This window comes from Ailuropoda melanoleuca, chromosome 17, assembly GCF_002007445.2.
Source record: "Ailuropoda melanoleuca isolate Jingjing chromosome 17, ASM200744v2, whole genome shotgun sequence".
Classification (NCBI taxonomy): Eukaryota; Metazoa; Chordata; class Mammalia; order Carnivora; family Ursidae; genus Ailuropoda; species Ailuropoda melanoleuca.
The window spans coordinates 42,176,250-42,196,476 of NC_048234.1; the positions used below are offsets into that span (position 1 = coordinate 42,176,250).

The 20,227-nt window shown below is 38.2% G+C and overlaps 1 long non-coding RNA gene and 1 other non-coding gene across 2 annotated transcripts in view; both read left to right on the top strand.

The window, feature by feature from the left end:
- Nucleotides 1-19,954, top strand: part of LOC117796960 — a 67,425-nt gene extending 47,471 nt beyond the window's left edge. The window contains exons 2-3 of the long non-coding RNA XR_004621753.1: nucleotides 7,380-7,465; nucleotides 19,895-19,954. This is a non-coding gene — a long non-coding RNA (uncharacterized LOC117796960). The remainder of the gene's footprint in view (nucleotides 1-7,379; nucleotides 7,466-19,894) is intronic.
- LOC117797041 lies at nucleotides 17,287-17,388 on the top strand. The gene has a single exon (XR_004621854.1). It is a non-coding gene; the product is annotated as a U6 spliceosomal RNA (small nuclear RNA).
- Nucleotides 19,955-20,227: the final 273 nt, after the last annotated feature.

The window sequence follows — 20,227 nt, forward strand, 5'->3', positions numbered from 1 at the left end:
TTTCCTGCTTCTTGGAAGATTAATTGATCATATAGTTGTGGGTTCATTTCAATGTTTTCTATCCCATTCCATTGATCTATGTGTCTATTTTTGTGCCAGTACCACACTGTTTTGATCACTACTGCTTTGTAATATAACTTGAAGTCCGGAATTGTGGTGCCTCCAGCTTTGTTTTTCTTTTTCAGGGTTGCTTTGGTTATTCATGGTCTTTTGTGGTTCCAAACAAATTTTAGGATTGTTTGTTCTAGCTCTGTGAAAATGCTATTGGTATTTTGGTAAGAATTGCTTTACATGTGTAGATTGCTTTGGGGAGCATAGACATTTTAATAATATTTAATCCATCATCCCTTTAAAGACTGTTTATAAAATAAAAATTTAGTTTAATCAGGACATTTCATTGAATGAAGACTCTTGGAGCTGAAATTTCAGAAATAGCCTGTTCCCCACATGTCAAAAATAGCCATTTGTTCCAAAGCCTAGTTTCCTTGTGCGGCCCCTTGGGAGACCTGGGTTACTTGGTTAAGATCAGGCCTGTGATGTTTGTCCTGTGGTGACGTGTCTGAGGGAAAAGGTAGCAACTTGCTCCAAAGGCCTTCTCTCCTTCCTCGGTCTCTCTTCTTTTTCTTCATCCTTGTTTGTCTCTTTCTTTCCTTTCTTTTTTGATTCTTACATTGGAAAGTATGGTTTAGCTTTTCAGAAATGACAAAAAAAGGAAAAAAAGAGAAAATGTGGTTGACAAATTTCCTGAACTTTCATATGATTTGGACATTTTTTGCTGTCTTTTCTTTCCAATGGCAACAATTGTGTGAAGGCAAGGACAGTGGGAGGCTGTGTTAAGAGATACTACACAGACTAATTTGAACAGCCATGGTAGTATATAGATGTTCTCTAAAATATTTTAAAGTGAATACCAGATTTTGTGTTTATTATAAATATGCTGCCACATTCTAAATATGCAAAATTATTAACCAGCATATTATTTCTATCAAGTAGTAGTGAGTTTTATAAATTTATGTATATTTTAATGACTACTGATTGTTATATTGTGTCAGCACATTTATCAATGTGTTATAATCACAAGCCATTGTTTAATGTTTGATTTTTAATCCAATTTTGTATGTGTACAATCCTAGTTGTTGACTGCTGATACCTTTTATGAGTTAATGTAATCAACAATACTCATTCATTCTCTCAATTTGCTAATTTGGCAAGTAAAATGTTCATATTTTAAATTGTTTTTTAGGGGCTTTTGTGTTTCACAGTAGGCCAATGTCTTGGTTTACTATTTGGTATCTTTGTAGTCAACTCTGTATTTGTTATGAAAATGGGGGCTAAAGACAGCATCATACTTAAATGAAACCTACATATATAGGTTAAAACTTTACTGAGCCTTCAGTTTGAAAAACCTTTCTATACTTAATCCTTTAAAGAGTGTTACTAACAACAAATAACTTACCTTTTAATTGGCAACATGAAGATTTTGTTAAAAGACCAAAAGACTATTAGTGATTAGACAGGTGAAGTAAAAGACCTGAAAAATATACAAACTAATCATTTTCCAAATAATCAAGAGTCTATGTATTAGATAAGCAATAGAAAGTGTACGCCTTAGTAATGACACACATTTAAAACATTTGAAACAATTATTAGCAAAATGTGGTGAATAAGGCATGGGTTAGAGTAGGAAGACCATCAGAAAGAATCATTTGTGTTTGTCTCAAGTTTCTTGTTGTAAAATAAATGAATGAAATCAGAAAATTCAAAAATCCCTCCAATATCTGTTGTTGTTTTTTTCCAGTAGAATATTCTCTGTATTTCACTTCCAGTAGCACTCAAGGGTAGAAAAAAAGATTAAGGATATTCATTTCACTGAGCTGTTTTGAATGGCAAATAAACACTTTAAAGTCATTTAGAAAATATAGTATGAAAGATTGTACAATATAATAAAATATTATAATGTAGTTGAGATTTATGTGCATATTTTGATCCTAGGTGGAAAAATTTGTATTAGAATTTCCAAGTAAGAGAAGGTCAAAGAACGGAATAATTCCTGAAATACAATGAAATGGCTGCAAGTTAGTGCTATATAGTAAGCTTTCACTTACTCAAAATCTTAAGATTTTGAAGACAATCTGGTTCACAATATTCAATCAAATTTACTTTAATATTTTTATTGCACTAGATGGGCAATAAAGTATTCCTACATTAGAATTCCTTATTATGTTATAAGAAGAAAGCAATGGGATCCTTTTGATTATTATGAAATCTTTTTTTTTAAAGATTTTATTTATTTATTTGACAGAGAGAGAGGCAGCGAGAGAGGGAACACAAGCAGGGGGAGTGGAAGAGGGAGAGACAGGCCTCCCGCTGAGCAGGGAGCCCGATGCGGGGCTCGATCCCAGAATGCTGGGATCATGACCTGAGCCGAAGGCAGATGCTTAATGACTGAGCCACCCAGGCGTCCCATTATTTATGAAATCTTGTAGTCATTACCATTTAAATTTTATATGGCCACTTTCATACAAAATATTAGTAATATATGGACCATATGTTACTAACAGGTATTTAAATTCTTTTAAATACTTACTGATGTAACTTTATGCCATAGTTTTATTTTTACATGAAAAGTTACAATGGATAAGAGATGACTTTTCCAGTCCTCCTGGGGATTGTGTGAATCTTGTTTTTTATATTTTCTTTTTTACCATTAAATGTGTTTTATTTTTTGTATTTTATTTTATTTTATTTTTTATTATTTTCAGTTAGCCACCATATAGTACATAATTAGGTCTTGAAGTAGTGTTCAATGATTCATTAGTTGTGTATAACACCCAGTGCTCATCACAATATGTGCCCTCCTTAATACCCATCACCTGGCCTATCCCCCCTCCCCCTCCCCTCTGAAACCCACAGTTTGTTTCCCAGAGTCCATAGTCTCTCATGGTTTGTCTCCCTCTCTGATTCCCCCCCTTCAGTTTTCCCTCCCTTCCCCTTGCACGCTATTCCTTATGTTCCACATAGGAGTGAAACCATATGATACTTGTCTTTCTCTGCTTGACTTATTTGACTCAGCATATTCCCCTCCAGTTCCATCCCTGTCGATGAGAATGGTGGGTAATCATCCTTTCTGATGGCTGAGTAATATTCCGTTGCATATATGGACCACATCTTCTTTATCCATTCGTCTGTTGAAGGGCATATCGGCTCCCTCCACAGTTTGGCTATTGTGGACATTGCTGCTATGAACATTGGCGTGCACGTGGCCCTTCTTTTACCTACATCTGTATCTTTGGGGTAAATACCCAGTAGTGCAATTGCTGGGTCATAGGGTAGCTCTATTTTTAACTTTTTGAGGAACCTCCATACTGTTTTCCAAAGTGGCTGCATCAGCTTGCATTCCCACCAATAGTATAAGAGGATTCCTCTTTCTCAACATCCTCACCAATATTTGTTGTTCCCTGTCTTGTTAATTTTAGCCATTCGAACTGCTGTAAGGTGGTATTGTCATTGTGATTTTGATTTGCACTTTCTTAATGGCAAGTGATGTGGAGCATTTTTTCATGTGTCTGTTGGTCATTTGTATGTCTTCTTTGGAGAAGTGTCTCTTCATGTCTTCTGCCCATTTCTTGACTGGATTATTTGTTTTATGGGTGCTGAGTTTGAGAGGTTCTTTATAGATCTTGGATACCATCCCTTTATCTGTAATGTCATTTGCAAGTATCTTCTCCCCTTGCGTGGGTTGCCTTTAGATTTGTTGACTGTTTCCTTTGCTGTGCAGAAGCTTTTTATATTGATGAAGTCCCAAAAGTTCATTGTTGCATTTGTTTTCCTTGTCTTTAGAGAAGTGCCTTGAAAGAAGTTGCTGTGGCTGATGTTGAAGAGGTTACTGCCTATGTTCTCCTCTAGGATTTTGATGGATTCTTGTCTCACTTTTGTTTTTCATCCATTTTTGGGTTTATCTTTGTGTATGGTATAAGACAATGGTCCAGTTTCATTCTTCTGTATGTAGCTGTCCAATTTTCCCAGCACCATTTATTGAATCTTGTTTTCTGTCTGGCCTCTATGTGTATTTACAGCAATGTGTAGAGAGGGAGCGTCTATATAATGCTCAAATTTGCATGTCTCTCTCATCACCCAGCAGTGAGATAGATTGATTATCACTTCCTTTTTCACAGTTCTAACCAATACACCCTTTTCCTCCCTTGTATTTCTTTGACATTTGAGGCTGGGCTTGTTGAAGGCTTGTTAAACCACTGCTCAGTGAGAAGCCTGTGTAATCTTGCCAGATTCCTAAAGTCAAAAAAACCGCAAAATCTTCTCAATTGCATCAAGTGCCATAAAGCACAAAAGCCACAAAATATTCTTATTAATATGAAGTGCCATATATTCTCTGTGTTAATTTGCAGGCCTAGATGATGTTACCTTTCAGTGGAAAGGTTACTGCAGTGCTAAATTTAGGGGAAAGAAGAAATGTAATAGTTTTGGTGGTTGCATGTTGAAGTACTGCTCAAGTTTTCTACCCAAGAGCAAAGCCTGGGCACCAGGGAGACTGATGATAGAGCTGGAACTGCCACAAATAAGGAGTTTTTACAAATATACTTATACTTGTTTTTATGTAAAAATAAACTTTAAATTTTGTTTTTTATTATGTTCAGTTAGCCAACACGTAGTACATCATTAGTTTTTGACGTAGTGTTCAACGATTCATTAGTTGCATATAACACCCAGTGCTCATCACATCAAATGCCCTCCTTAATACCTATCATTTCTTAATACAGGCTAACCAACCAAAAAAAATAGAAGGCACAAATAACTAATATGAAAAATGAAAGGGGGACCATCACTATTGATTTCATAGACATTAAAAGGATATTATGGCCATAAGTTTTATAACTTAGTTGAAATAAAACTAGATTTGAAAGCCGTATTCTACCAAAACTCATACAAGGAGAAACAGGTAATCTGCATAGGTTTACATCTATTAAATAAATTGAATCAATAATTAATAATATTACAAAACAGGAAGCACAAAGCCTAGGTGGTTTTACTGAGTTGTGCCAAACATTTGAGAAAGAAATGATACCAATTCCCTACAACTGCTTTCTGAAAATAGAATCAGAGGGAATATTTCTTAATCTACTCTATAAGGCTAGCATTATCCTATTACCAAAACTAAATGAGAAAAGGAAACTACAGACCAATATCACTCATCAATATAGGTGCAAAAATCCTCAACAAAATATAGGCACGTTGAATCCAACAGGGAATTCAAAGAATTATACACCACAACCAAGTGGGATTTATTCCAGGTATGTGAGGCTGATTCAACATTCAAAAATTAATTAATGTAATCTGTAATATCAGTAGACTAAAGAAGAGAAATTATATGATCATATAGACAGATGCTGAACCATCATTTAATAATCATGATTATTCATGATTAAAAACTCTCAACAAACTAGGAATGGAGGGAAATTCCTTACTTCAACATAGAACTTTCACAAAAAACATACAGACACCATCATATTTAATGATGAGAAACTAGGTTGCTTTCCCCTAAAATTGTAAATAAGGCAAGGATGTCTCCTCTCATTACTCCTATTCAACATTGTATTGGAAGTCTTAACTGATGCAATAATACAAGAAAGGAAATACAATGTATACATATTGGACAGGAAGCAATAAAACTGTTTGTTCACAGATGACATGATTGTTTATGTAGAAAGTTTGAAAGAGGGGCGCCTGGGTGGCACAGCGGTTAAGCGTCTGCCTTCGGCTCAGGGCGTGATCCCGGCGTTATGGGATCAAACCCCACAATCAGGCTCTTCTGCTATGAGCCTGCTTCTTCCTCTCCCACTCTCCCTGCTTGTGTTCCCTCTCTCGCTGGCTGTCTCTATCTCTGTCAAATAAATAAATAAAATCTTAAAAAAAAAAAGTTTGAAAGAATTGACAAAAACATTCTTGGAACTAATAAGCAATTATATAAAGGTTGTAGGATATAAGGTTAATATGCAAAAGTTAATTGCTTTTCTGTATACTAACAATGAACAACTGGAATTTGAAATAAAAAAACACGACACCATTTTCATTAGCATCAAAAAAAATCAAGCACTTAGGTACAAATCTAATTAAATACGTATACGAATTATGTGAAGGAAAACAAAAACAACTGATGAGGAAGTCAAAGACCTAAAGAAATGGAGAGAAATTTTATGTTCATAGTTTGGAATATGAACTCAATGTTGACTAAATATTGTCAAAATGTTAGTTATGCTCAACTTGGTTAATAAATTCAATATAATCCCAATAAAAAATCTCAAAAGTTACTTTGTTGGTACTGACAAACTGATTCTAAAGTTTATATGGAGAGGCAAAAGACACAGAATAGTCAACACAATATTGAAGAAGACCAAAGTCAGAGGATGGATACTGTCAGTGTGCACTCATCTGGCTGCAGGGGTTCACCATGAGTGTGCACGTGGCAGTGGAGGCTGGATGAGAGTTGGGTAGGCAGCATGCAGTTGCACAGCTAAAAGAGCTAGCTGGGTCAGATAATTCTCTGTTGTGGGAGCCATCTTACGTATTGTAGGATGTTTATAACACCCCTCGTACTTCCCCAATTGTGACACCCAAAAATGTCTTCAGACATTGCCAAATTTCCCTTGGAAGGCACAAGGATAAGGAACCACATCTCTAGAGAAATGAATGGTATAGATGTTTCCAAACTAGAAGGTAGTTTGGGCTTGGGGAAAATTTAATTCCATGTGTGATGTCTGTGTTGCTGCTGAAACACCAGGCACATGTATTCTGATTGGATGGGTTGCCAGGGACTCAATGTTGGACTGCCTATACTGGGCATCTAAAATAAAAGGCAACCTGTGAAATGAGAGAAAATACCTGCAAACCGTATATTTGTTAAGGGGCTAAATCCAAAATATATAAAGAATTCATACAGCTCAATAGCAAACAAAAACAAAACAATGCAATTAAAAAATGTGTGTGAAGTACAGGAGTAGACATATTTTCTAAAAAAGATATATAAACATCCAACTGGTATATGAAAAAGTGCTCAACATCCCCTATCATCAGGGAAATGCAAATCAAAAACACAATGAGATACCACATCACACCAGTCAGAATGGCTATTATCAAAAGTACAAGAAATGACAAGCGTTGATGAGGGTGTGGAGTAGAGGAAACTCTCATACACTGTTGGTAGGAATGAAAATTGGTGCAGCCACTATGGAAAACAGTATAGAGGTTCCTCAAAAAATTTTTTAAAAAACCTACCACACAATCCAACAATTTCATTTCTGAGTATTTATCTGAAGAAAATAAAAATACTTATTTGAAAAGGTATATGTATCTCTATGTTGCAGCATCTTTTACAGTAGCCAAGAGACGAAAACCACCTAAATGTCCATCAATGGATGAATGGATAAAGAAGATGTGGCATATATATAAAGTAAGTTCTGATCACAGAAAAAAATTTTTATAGCTTTATACGGTGACAAGTGATAATTTTACAATATACACAAGTGTCAAATAATTATGTTGTACAACCTAAACTAATATGATTTATGTCAAGTATACTTCAATTTAAAAAAAAAGCAGCAAAGGATATCATGTTACTATTTGTAACTAGTGTATTTGAAGCCACAGGAAAGGCCGAGAGTGACACATTTTTTTGCTGCGTAGCACTCATTCCTAGGAAGTAGGTGGACTCTTCTCCGTCTATTGGCCTGACACTGGAAACATGGCCCCTTCTAAGGCAGGGTCCTGTGACTAACATACTTCTTCATTTCTGTTGGTTGAGCACTTCAGGTTTTATTAGAAGAGATTATGAACTAATGATCAATCTTCCAAAGCATCCAATACTTCAACTAACTATTTCTTAGATTTATGTAAAAGTGATCAAAGAAATCGGTGAAACAAGAACATAAATCACTAGATGAACATTCGACATTTAGTGAGCCATTATTAGTGATCGGAGAACACTCAGAGTAGTAATAGAAAACTGTCAAATTATATGAAACTCAGTTCTGTGCAGTGATTAGAAACCTAAATAGACATGAGCTTTTCTCATTTAAGACATTTCTGACTTAACTATTGTGAAATTATGGATGAGTGAGAATCAGAGAGGAACGGAAAAAAGCCCCTTCACTAAGGAGGTCCAAACAGTAAATAATGGAAAGAGACTAAAATAACGGGAAAAATCAAAGCCTGTGGTTTTTTCTCTGCATCATTCAGTCTTAATCTATGCTCTTTTAAAATGTTTACTGAGAGGTTTCCCATGCCAGATTTTAACCACTTTCTCTACTATCTGACCCTATACTACTCTTTTTAAATCTGATCCTTAACTATAAATTAGTAATTAAATAACATAGAAATAGAGTAGAAAAAAATTTAGGACTTAATATACTTGTTTTAGTCTTTATTAAAGTTCTGAGTCAGTTTATTTGATAAAATGATTACTGATGCCTACTTTTGTACTCAGATGGAAGAGGCATAAGAAATCACATGTAGGAACTTGATAGACCTGTCTCAAGCAGGACCTCAGAGGAATGAACAACAATGAGCCCTTCCAAATTAAACAACCGGAACCTTGCCTCCCTTGGCATTAGTTCTTTTGATATGAGTAATACACAGCCTTCACAGCAGAATGGCAAAGCTCTGAAAGCATTATCTCAAAGGACAAAAATAGAGCTCGCAAAAATGTAAACCAGAGCTCGGAGAACTCCACAGACTGAAAATAGATGAGAGTGTGATAAACGATGAAAATTTCATTGGAAAGCATTTGAAAAAATGCCTGGTGGAAGAGTCTAAAATTTGTATATCTTATATCTTATCTTATATCTTATATTTATCAGATATCTTATAGAGATCTTATTTAAAAAAGAACGTAATTAACTCAAGAAATCACCTGTCAGGGAATGATGAAAGGACAGACTCTTCTGTGATGACCTCCAGTAAGGACCAAATCCTCCTTAGGCTTCACCTCTAATTCCCCCAGGGTAGAGGTTGGGGTACTTGTCACCCTTCTACCTGTGGGAAGTGATTTATGCCTGACTGCATGCTGGACAGGGAAGCTGTCTGAAACCTAGATAGATAATCATAAAAGGCATGGCAGGGACACTTCAGTACAAATGTCTGGAGGAGCTGAAATAGGAAAAAAAAAAAAAATCAGTCTATCTAGAGCCCTGAAAGAGCCTTCTAAATCCTACCTACCAACTGTTTAGATCACTGGTTTCTTCCCTAAGGGAACATCAGAAAATTAAGGAGGTGAAAGCCAAACTCAAATCTTGCTGTAACTTTTGGAAAACTCAATCTTTGCTATAAACTCTCATGTTTCATGGGATGATCTAATCAATGATTTAAGAATAATAGCAATAAAAACAGAAGAATCAACTCTACTTGAACATTCAGAATCCAAGGAGTAATGACAAAATACTTTGGAGCCTTTAGTCCTTGTTTACAGAGCAAACAAGACTAGTATTAATGGTCTTTGGAAAGATGCCCTTTCATATTCGACACTGAGTGCATCTGACACAAATAGAAAACCTTGAGAAAATGTAAGTCTGTCCTCCTTAGAGGCCATCATTTATTATGTAAACACTGAAATCCCCCTTTGTTGTCCTCTCTGGGTCTGTACCTCACACCTCCCTGGCACACATCCAGCCCAGCCATGTGCCCTTTGCCTAGCCCTTCAGATGGATCTGCAGTCACCTCAGAAACCTCAGAGTCATCACCTAGTGATGAGCTCACCAGGTCCCTCTGTACCCTGATGCTATTCTCCTCTGTCTCCTCATGTGAGTGCCCTGTGGTAAACAAGAATTTCACTCTACATGGATACCTGAGACCTCCCCACCTGGCTCACCACTTCCTGCTTGTCTGGTATCAAAAGGAGTCCCTCCAGCAGCACAGCAGACTACCACTTACTATGAAAATCAATCTGACATTTAAAATGTGCCACAGTGTTCTTGTGTGTATTCTGTGTTTTTTTCTTTAATTTGAAAAACAAGGATGATGGCAACATTAGGAATTATTAGTAAATTGAGAGTTGTTATCTGAAGAATTAGTCATGGCTCTAACAGTGCCCGAGACAGGGAAACAGATACCCTGACATGAATGAAATAATAATGCTGAATGATTTTCATTCATCATTAGTCATTTCATTCATTATTGGGTGGGTTGTATTTAGAGTAATTGCTAAATTATAGAATTATTCTCTTATCAACTTTGTTACATCTCATACCTTGGTGCCTGGAGCAGAATTGTTAATATATGATGAAGGTGCATGTACTGGAGGAGGAAGAAAGAATTCATTTATCTGTTCAGCCAAATGGCTAAATGTGCTATGATCAAGAACTGGGAATCTAAAACACTTCCTTCAATTTATGCTAAGCAAAGTAACATTAAAGTTACCTTAAGCATGAACACCCCTGCTGCAGCAATTTAAAAAAAATTAAAAGTCGTCAGAAAATCAGTTACTGAAATGATGCAGCAAAAAGATTGCATCTCCTGCATCTTGGATCAGGTCCTGGGTGCAGTCCTCACAAGCTGGGAGATCTTAGGCAAGTCATTGAATCCTCTTCTGTAAAATGTAGATGTCAACGTCACAAGACTGCTCTGAAGAGTAAATGCAACACTAAATTTGAGAACATTTTGTCAGTGCTATTCAAATGGTGTCATTTTAAAATTTATTGCTTTTAGAGTTATGTAAATTGTGTGCTGGGACACTTAAAAATTATTTACCACATGTGGTAGGGTTCAGAGAGCCCTGATTCACATGATGCTGTTTCACAAATGTCAGCCACATCTGGCTTTGGGACAGTTCTGAGAGTCTGTGGTGGTGAGCACTGCCCTCCCCACATGCTGCTGCTGCTGATGTTGGTGGTGGGTTTCATCTGTTCTCCCTCCCATTTCTCCTCAAAGCCCCAAGGCCACCCCCACCAGTAGCACAGACCATACCTTAAACCTAAGGTAGATTCAAAACGCTTTTGTGGTTGACCTCTATAATTAAGCACCAAGTATAATTAAGCTTCTGTTTGAAAAAGTCTTGCAATTTCCAAAGAATTGACAAACAAATGCACATTTGAAGATCAATATATTTGGGAATTGAGGACTGCCTGCACAATATGCTTTCATGTGTAGACATAGCATAATTTTTCTCTAAATTGGAAAAGGATATACCCTGACTAATGTTTAAAGCTATAGGCAGTAGTAAAATCATAAGTTATGATTCCATTTACACTTGTACTGCCAAAGCTTAATCAAATTAGGAGTAGAAATCCCTCACTCTGATAAAGTTATCTATAAAACAACCTAGAGATAAACATGGTGAAATATCAAATGTATTCCCTCTAAGTCGAGAAAAAGACAAGGATGTCCACTCACATCACATTCTGTTCAATCTTGTACTGAAGGTCCACATAGTACAGAAATTCAAGAAAAAGAAATAAAAATTATAAATCAAAAAAGAAGAATTAAAGGTGTCTTTATTGGTGATTATGTATATAAAAAATTCAAAGGAATTCATATGATGGAGCTGAAAATGTTATATATTTTGATCTAGGTGGTGGTTACAGAGGTTGATACTCAAGTAAAAGTCATTCAGCTATAAGATTAATGAATTTTACTTTATATAAATTGTACCTCAAAATAAGCTATAAGGATTGAAAAATAATTTACATTTATCTATAACTACATATACTTTAAAAACATGCCTGCAAATTATTTGACCCTCCTCCCTTCAACATGTGGAGCTCAATTCCTCTCTGCCACAATGTGGACCGGACATGATGACTCCAGTCTATCAAGCCATCACGTCCCTTCAGCCCTGACCTGCATTTCGACCACAACCTTGTGAGAGACCTGGATCCAGAACCACTTGATTAAGCTGCTCCCAAAAACTGCAAGAGATTTTAAGGTTTATTGTTGTTTTAAACCAATAAATTTGGGGGTAACTTATTATACAGCAATAGGTTATATCTGTCTTCAGGGTTAGTGGTTATATTTGAGTAGTACAGATCACAACTATAAATGATTGAAATGTTTGAGGTTCTCTATATCTTATGTTCTAATCTGGAAAACCAGTGTTGAGTGCTGTGTATAAGGCATTATTTAAATTAGAACATATCTAGGTCTGATAGTAAAATGTGCAAGTAATACTATGTTATGAAATTTCTAATTGTCTCTGAATAGACACTTTTCCAAAGAAGACATCCAGATGGCTAACAGACACATAAAAAGATGCTTAACATCACTCATTATCAGGGAAAACAATGTTGAGACACCACCTCACAAGTGTCAGAATGGCTAAAATCAACAACACAAGAAACAACAGGTGTTGGCGAGGATGTAGAGAAAGGGGAACCCTCTTGCACTGCTGCTGGGAATGTAAACTGGGGCACCCACTTGGGAAAACAGTATGGAGGTTCCTCAAAAAGTTAAAAATAGAACCACTCTATGGGGGACTTGGATAGGCCAGTTCTGGGTATTAAGGAGGGCACATATTGTATGGTGTACTGGATGTTATACGCAAATAATGAATCATGGAACATTGCATCAAAAACTAAGGATATACTGTATGGTGACTAACATAACATAATAAAAAATTATTATTAAAAAAATAGAACCACTCTATGATTCAGCATTTATACCACTAGGTACTTACCTAAAGGGTACAAAAATACTGATTCCAAGGGGTACATGCACCCTGAAGTTTATAGTAGTATTACCAACAGTAACCAAACTATTGAGAGAGCCCAAATGTCCATTGACTGATGAATGGATAGAGAAGATGTGGTATACACACACACACACACACACACGAATATTACTCAGCCATCAAAAAGAATGAAATCTTGCCATTTACAATGATGTGGATGAAGCTAGAATGTATTATGCTAAGTCATTCATAGAAAGACAAATACCATATGACCTCACCCAATGTGGAATTTAAGAAAGAAAACAGATGAACCTACGGGAAGGGGTAAAAGGAAAAAAAAAGGATAGAAACAAGCCCATAAGTGACTTTTAATGATAGAGAACAAATTGAAGGTTGATGGAAGGAGGTGGATGGGGTATGGGCTAGGTGGGTGATGGGGATTAAGGAGGGCACTTGTTATGATGAGCAGTGGGTGTTGTATGTAAGTGATGAATCACTGAAATCTACTCCAGACCAATATTGCACTGCATGTTAACTGATAAAAAATTTTTTTTTTATTTTTTAAAAACATTATTTATTTATTTATTTATTTATTTGACAGAGAGAGAGAGAGCGCGCACACACGTGCACAAGTGGCAGAGTGGCAGGCAGAGGGAGAGGGAGAAGCAGGCTCCCCGCCTAGCAGAGATCCTGATGCGGGGTTTGATCCCAGGAGCCTGGGATCGTGATCTGAGCCAAAGGCAGACACCCAACCAACCGAGCCACCCAGGTGCCCCAACTAACAACATTAAAATTTTTAAAAAATTTCTGGTTGTCTCTTCCCACTTTTGGACTCCAAATGAATACAAATTCTCTACATATTCAGAATAGGTTTTTTATAGCCATGGTGGGTAACATAACAAATTACAGTAAGAGTAAGAGAATCATACTGAAGTTACTTTCTGGGGAATTTTTCCATGGTAGCAAACCATGGCATAAAGATTGAGGACCCTTCTTGTCAAAGTGGCAGAGTGAGAAAGAAGTGGAAGAAAACTGTCCCCTCTCCAGGAACAGTTCTTAGTCTCTAAGCAATTGCGTGTTGATCTCATTTTACTGAGTTTATTCTTACAAACTAGATTTCAAGTCCCTATAAATCATCTTCTTGTTTATACTTTTTGAAGCCCCAAGAAGTCAGGTTGGTACTTACCCAATGATAAATGTCTGATTAGGACAGTGTCCCCATCACCGCAGCTGCCTCCCTAGCCAGCTTCTTGCGCTTATGGGCCTCTCAACCTTCAGCTTTCAGAACTATTGACAGCTTGTTATTGTTACAAGACACAAATCGTCCTTCACACACTGAATGCTCAAACACAGCAGTGTGTGGCAATCCTTTTTGCTTTCAGTAAACTAAGAAATCTAATTCTCAACAAAATGCCATACTTTGCAGCCCCAGGACTTATTCCGATTAGCTCTTTCAGTCTTAGTAGAAAGAAAGCAGCACAGATCTTTCCCATTTAGTGTGCCAGTCTTCAATGTCTTTTCTGCAGCTTTTTCATTCATCCATAATTTCAAGAGTAAGTTTGTTAAATGAGCCCTTCAAAATACACAATAATGAATAATTTAAAATAATTCAAACTATAAGTAGAAACGAGTAAGCCCTTGTTAATGGATACGTAAGAATTTCCTCAAAATATCATTACTATTTCCCTGCAACTACTTGTGGTTTTTCTCAGAGCATCAATTTTCTCTGAAACACAAGGAAAAGTTAAAGAACAGGAATAAATACCTGAACAAGCAGGATGTTGTTTTCCTTGACCACAGGCATGTTCTTGACGCCTTTTACACACACTGTTTGTCCTTGTATGAAAACACACACCTTAGGGGGAAAATGAGCAAGTATGGATGGTAATATGCAGTTCAGTGGAAATTATTCTTAAGCTGATAAAGTTGAGATTCAACCATAAAACCATTAATTTCAAGAAATACAAAAGCAGAAATTTTTTATGTCAGGAGAGAATTTTATAAGTAAGAATCACAGTGGGAATTAATGATTAATAATAATAATGATAGTAACAGTAATTTTAAAAATCATGAAAATAATATAAAACACCTCGTCCCAGCCCCCCACCGCCCCAACAGTTTGAAGTGCTTTCAGAATTAAGTGGAAGGTGATACCACTGTAGAAAGATGAAGGAACCCTGGAAAGATTTCTTTGTTAAAGGAGCTTTAGAAAACATAAAATGAAGGTCAATAATAAAGTTTGGGGGATGTAGGTACACACTGCTGTGTTAATAAAGCTAAGTCACCTATATTCTGCTCCAGTTGCAGTTTTGACAGCCGACATGAAAAATGAGCTATGGCCAAGGGAAGAGGAGGCGAGGGTCACAGGGAGTGTGATGCTAAGAACACTCGGCAGAGGTGATGACAGGCAGCTTTGTAGATGCAAAAAAAGGAAAACTTAATGGGAGATAGGAGACGCCAGACTGAGGAACATTTTTGGTCACTGGAACCTTTGGCTCAGTGCGGCCAAGACTGGACAGGCGTGGTGGTGGCAAGGGGACAGGTGTCAGAAGGTTTCAGTCTGTGACCTCAGGACAGGCGCCTCTCTCTCATCACCTCCTCAGCCAAGAGCCCATGGGGTTATCTAAGCATGCTCTGATCTTACAGTGGGAGAGTTATGCATTTCGTTTTTGCTTTGATCCAAGAGATTAGCGTGCTCTTCACCACGTTCTCCATGAAGAGGGTGGGGACAGAAAGGATTTAGAGGAAACCTGGGGAACCTGCCTACCACATGCTATGCTTACAGGCAGAGAGTATTCTAGCTTTTCCCCCAAGATAAAGTGAAACTCCAGATCTCCAGGACAGGAACTAGCTCCTAGCCGGTGTGTACACGAGGACACTCTATAGTGGAGGCAGAGCCTGAGGGACAGCTCATATGCCCGGGGCTTTTTAGGGTTTTGTGTGTTACCAGACAGTCTTGATCATTAGCCAGTGAGTCAACACACACCAAATAACCACAGGGTGCTATCAGTGCTAAGTGTTCAGTCATATTAAAGGGCTTTATAGGGGCACCTGGGTGGCTTAGTTGGTTAAGTGTTCAACTCTTGCTTTCCACTCAGGTTGTGATCTCATGGGTTATGGGATCAAACCCTGAGTTGGGCCCCCAGCTCAGTGGGGAGTTTGCTTGAAGATTCTCTCCTGCAGCCCCTTCCCCCTCATGTTCTCTCTCTCTCTCTCTCCCTCTGTCTCTGAAGTGGATGAATAAATCTTAAAAAAAAGAAAAGAGCAGAGAAGAGAAAAGAAAAGAAAAATGAAAAGAAAAGAAAGAAAAGAAAAGAGACTTATAAGCGTAGGCCACATTTCTTTCCTCTCCCACTCCCCCTGCTTGTGTTCCCTCTATCGCTGGCTGTCTCTATCTCTGTCAAATAAATAAAATCTTAAAAAAAAAAAAGAAAAGAGACTTATAAGCGTAGGCCACATTTCTTTCTACTTTCTATGGCTTTGCCCATTGTGCAGTGGCCAGAGAATCTTTATTTACAGCACTTCAAGGGTACCATTATAATAGAAGTTGTCTCTAAAAATGCAGCAGTTAATGTTGTATGGAGCAAAATGAAATAAAAAGAGCAAGCAAGGGTTTTGGCATCAAAACTAGATGCCAAATCTGGTCCAGCTCCAGCTAAGAGGTCTTGGGCCAGATGCTTGACCTCTGAATGCTTTCCCCTCATCTGTAAAATTAGGATACTGTTGTGATGATGATGTTGATCCCTAGCTCCTGGTGTTATGAATAACACATAAAGTGTGAAGGGTAATGTGAATGTCAGCTGTTCTTGCTGTAACTCAGGGTCAGAGTCCTTAGTCTCATGAAAGTCTAGATCTGCTATTTCTGGCCCATAGCAGGGCTTCCTGGAGGTGAGCATGACAAGCTTTTCGTGGTGGCTGCAGACAACCTCAGGTTCCAAGAAAAGCCATCTCCAGACGCTGCTAGTAGCCCTGATGGATGATAGAGACTTCCACGTAGATAGTGTGGGGCAAGATCAGACTTACTGTCTGGCAGGCTTGTGCAAAAAAAGCTCTACTTTACATTAATTTTTAGAAATTACAAACTGCTGCAGAGCTCTGAGTCTAGATTCAATAGTTTTGAAACTTTAATAAATAGAATTAAAGAAAAACACATGATTTAAAGCCTACCAGGTGTTTTCTTTTTTTATGAAGGTAAAGTCTGAATTGCAATTTTTCTGTTTGTGAAAAGGTAAAAAAACTCTCTCAGTATTGGCTTAGTTCTCCAAAGATGAAGCCAAGATCGTACGCTGGAATGGAGTTCAATGTGGCTTTCTACAGTAATGGCAAGGTGGTCTTCACTGTGGGTAGAATTGCATTTCTTCATTCATTCATTCATTCATTCATTCACTTATGCATTTAACTAAGAGGCACTGAGCTACTGTGTGCCTACCTCTTCTAGGCCGCAAGTGCTGCCCTCGTGGAGCTCACTCACAGTCATGTCACTCCTGCTGGGTACTGTGCAGTAGGGGGTTGTCTGACAGGGGATGGGCCTGGTCTTGGAAGTCTTCTCTGAATAAGTGACTTGAAGCTAGGATCTGCAGGATGAGTCAGACTTTATAGTGAAAAGAGGATGAGTACTCACTTCGGTGGCACAGACTAAAACTGGAACAATACAGAGAAGATTAGCATAGTCCCTATAAGAGAGTGACATGCAAACTAGTGACATGTTCTGCATTTTTGCATGACAACATGAATGTATTTAATGCCATACAGCTATCTACTTAAAATGGTTAAAATGGTACATCTTATGTTGTGTCTATTTTACCACAATAAAATAAAGGGCGATGGTGTTTGAGAAGGTCCTGCTGCAAGCAGAGGGGATAACAGGTAGAAATGTCTAGTGGGAAGGAGTGTGGATGAGAGCAAAGCCAGCAGGACTTGTTTGTCAAGATTTGGGGGGTGGCGTGTGGCCCAAGATGAAGCTGGAGTTGCAGGCAGAGGCCACATCGAACCTGGATATTGATGTCCTGAAACCAGTGGGAGACTGTGGAGGGCTTTCATCAGGGCAGTTATGTATTTCTGTTTTTAAAAAATCATCCTGGACTAGGGTGGAGAGCTGGTGGAGGAGAAGCGAACGAGGCTGACCAGTTAGGAAAGTGTCAGAGTTCTTCAGGAGTGAGATTGGGTGCCACTTGAACTAGGCCATTAGGGATAGATTTGAGAAGATTTGTGGAGCAAATGGCTGAACTTGATGGGTTCCTCAGGGACAAGGGAAGAGACTCAAGAGAGATTTCCATGTTTCTTGATGGATGGTGGTGTCAGAGACTGGGACGGGAATCACAGAGGGAAGGAGTTTGTAGAAGTATGTCACGATTCTTATTTTGGACATGCTGAGTTTGTGGATCTTGGGAGGTTTGCAGCTGCCAGTGCAGGGACTCCTATGCGTAGATGTTGACTCAGAGTTCACTGAGGCCCACACTAATTTCTGGCAACGTCTCTGATGTTACTACCTGGCTCACAGCACAGTGCTGTTCCCTGAGCCATATCTGTCACATGCCTCACAGTGGACATGTGAAGCATCAGGACCACTCCCAAGAGAAAACAGATGGAACACCCAGTCTGCCTCATGCAACAGGTTGGCCTGCTCCATTGGGCAAGCTGACAAAAACAATTTCTTCTTCTAATGGTTGCTCTTAAAGAAGACACTTTGGCTTTGTGACAGAATCTTGACTAAATTGCATGTGGTGTGGGTGCTGAGTATACACAGCTGGGATGCCATCCGTGTGTCCAATTCTGGTCCTTTAGGTCCAAGGATGAGCCATCATGACTGCTTCTGAAACATCAGCATATAGAGCAGATGCTGGGTGATGAATAACTGAAGCTTAATGTGATGTCCAGTCAACAGGCTTGAGTCTTTGGAACAGCTGCTTTTTCATTTAATTTTGGAAAATAAAAAACATACGCATTGGAGATACACCCCAGGCAGAAGAGACATTCTTGAGCTCTCCTTCCCGCCTCCAGCCTCTCCATAATCCGGGAACTGTCCAGACTCATTCTGAAGTAACTCCGTTCTTTATTCATGCCTCACTGATGAAAGATATGTAAAGCCTTCAATTGAACAATCAAATGTTGAGAAAGCAATGTTTTTAAAGGCTCTAACTTTAGGTCATACCATCTAGGCAACTAAGCATGTAATAAATGCCTATGATTAGTCACACATGCTTGAAGAAGTGAACTCTGGCTGACTTGAATGGCAACTTTAAATCATACTCAGAGACTAAGTTCTCTCATAGTGTACAAAATTGTATTGGAGAAATTGTGGGGTAAGGTCAGAAATTGATGCTCTGGAAGTGACTGGTCATAACTGATTTTTATTTTATTTTATTTTTATTTTTTAAAGATTTTATTTATTTACTTGACAGAGACAGCCAGTGAGAGAGGGAACACAAGCAGGGGGAGTGGGAGAGGAAGAAGCAGGCTCCCAGCGGAGGAGCCTGATGTGGGGCTCGATCCCAGGACTCTGGGATCATGCCCTGAGCCGAAGGCAGATGCTTAACGACTGTGCCACCCCAGGCACCCCCATAACTGATTTTAAAGTGGATAAGACTATGAGATAAACCCTCAGGTTTGATGGTAAATATGTACTGAGGGAAACTTGTTAAATCTTGGTTGACAAATGTCAATTAAGATGACCTTGATATGTCCTTGAGAAAATACAATAGGATGTAAATAAAGGTTACATATAAACAAATAAATATTATAAGCATGTCTAAGGAAAGCATTCTACCATGAAAACAGAAGGGTGAGAGTATATCTGGGGTGTAGGGATAAGGATCAAAAGGGTTGAATAGGAGGGGTTTTGCCTCTATTCCAATTCCACAGCTACCACGCACAATTCTCTTATTTAATTTGTCTCTGAGTGCTGGCTTTCCTGCAGGTGGAAGAGGTGACAAAAACCTGGTATGATGATTTTCAATCACCTGATCAAAACATTCCTTATTGTAAATTGCTCCCTTGTTAGTCAGATTTATATAACCTGGTAAGTTTGTTTGGTGCTAGTCAGTCCATAACTTTTAAACTGATCTACAATCTGTGGGGTGGCAGGACGTTTTAGACTTGCCAGTTAGCAGTATTTTGGTTTAAAAAGAACATTTTGAATTTGACTATTTGGTTTATTTAAAGTCCCATTCAAGGGCATCTGGGTTGTTCAGCTGGTTAAGTGTCTAACTATTGATTTCATTGCAGGTCATGATCTCAGGGACAAGACATCAAGCCCCTGAGCTGGGCTCTGCACTCAGTGGGAAGTCTGCTTGAGATTCTCTCTCTCCCCGTTCCTCTGCCCCTCCCCTCCATGTTCTCACATGCTCTTTCTCTCTCTCTCTCTACCTCAAGTAAATACATAAAACTTTAAATTAAAAAACAGTCCCATTCCATATGGGACTTTTGTCTTAGACAAAAGCTCAGTCTTCACAGTGTGACTCTCCTGTTTTACCTTTTCTACAACATGGTATCCCAAAGTATGAAGCTTGTTGTATAATAAAGAATGTGTCTGGCCTTTGTCCCTGGTTCCTGGGAGGG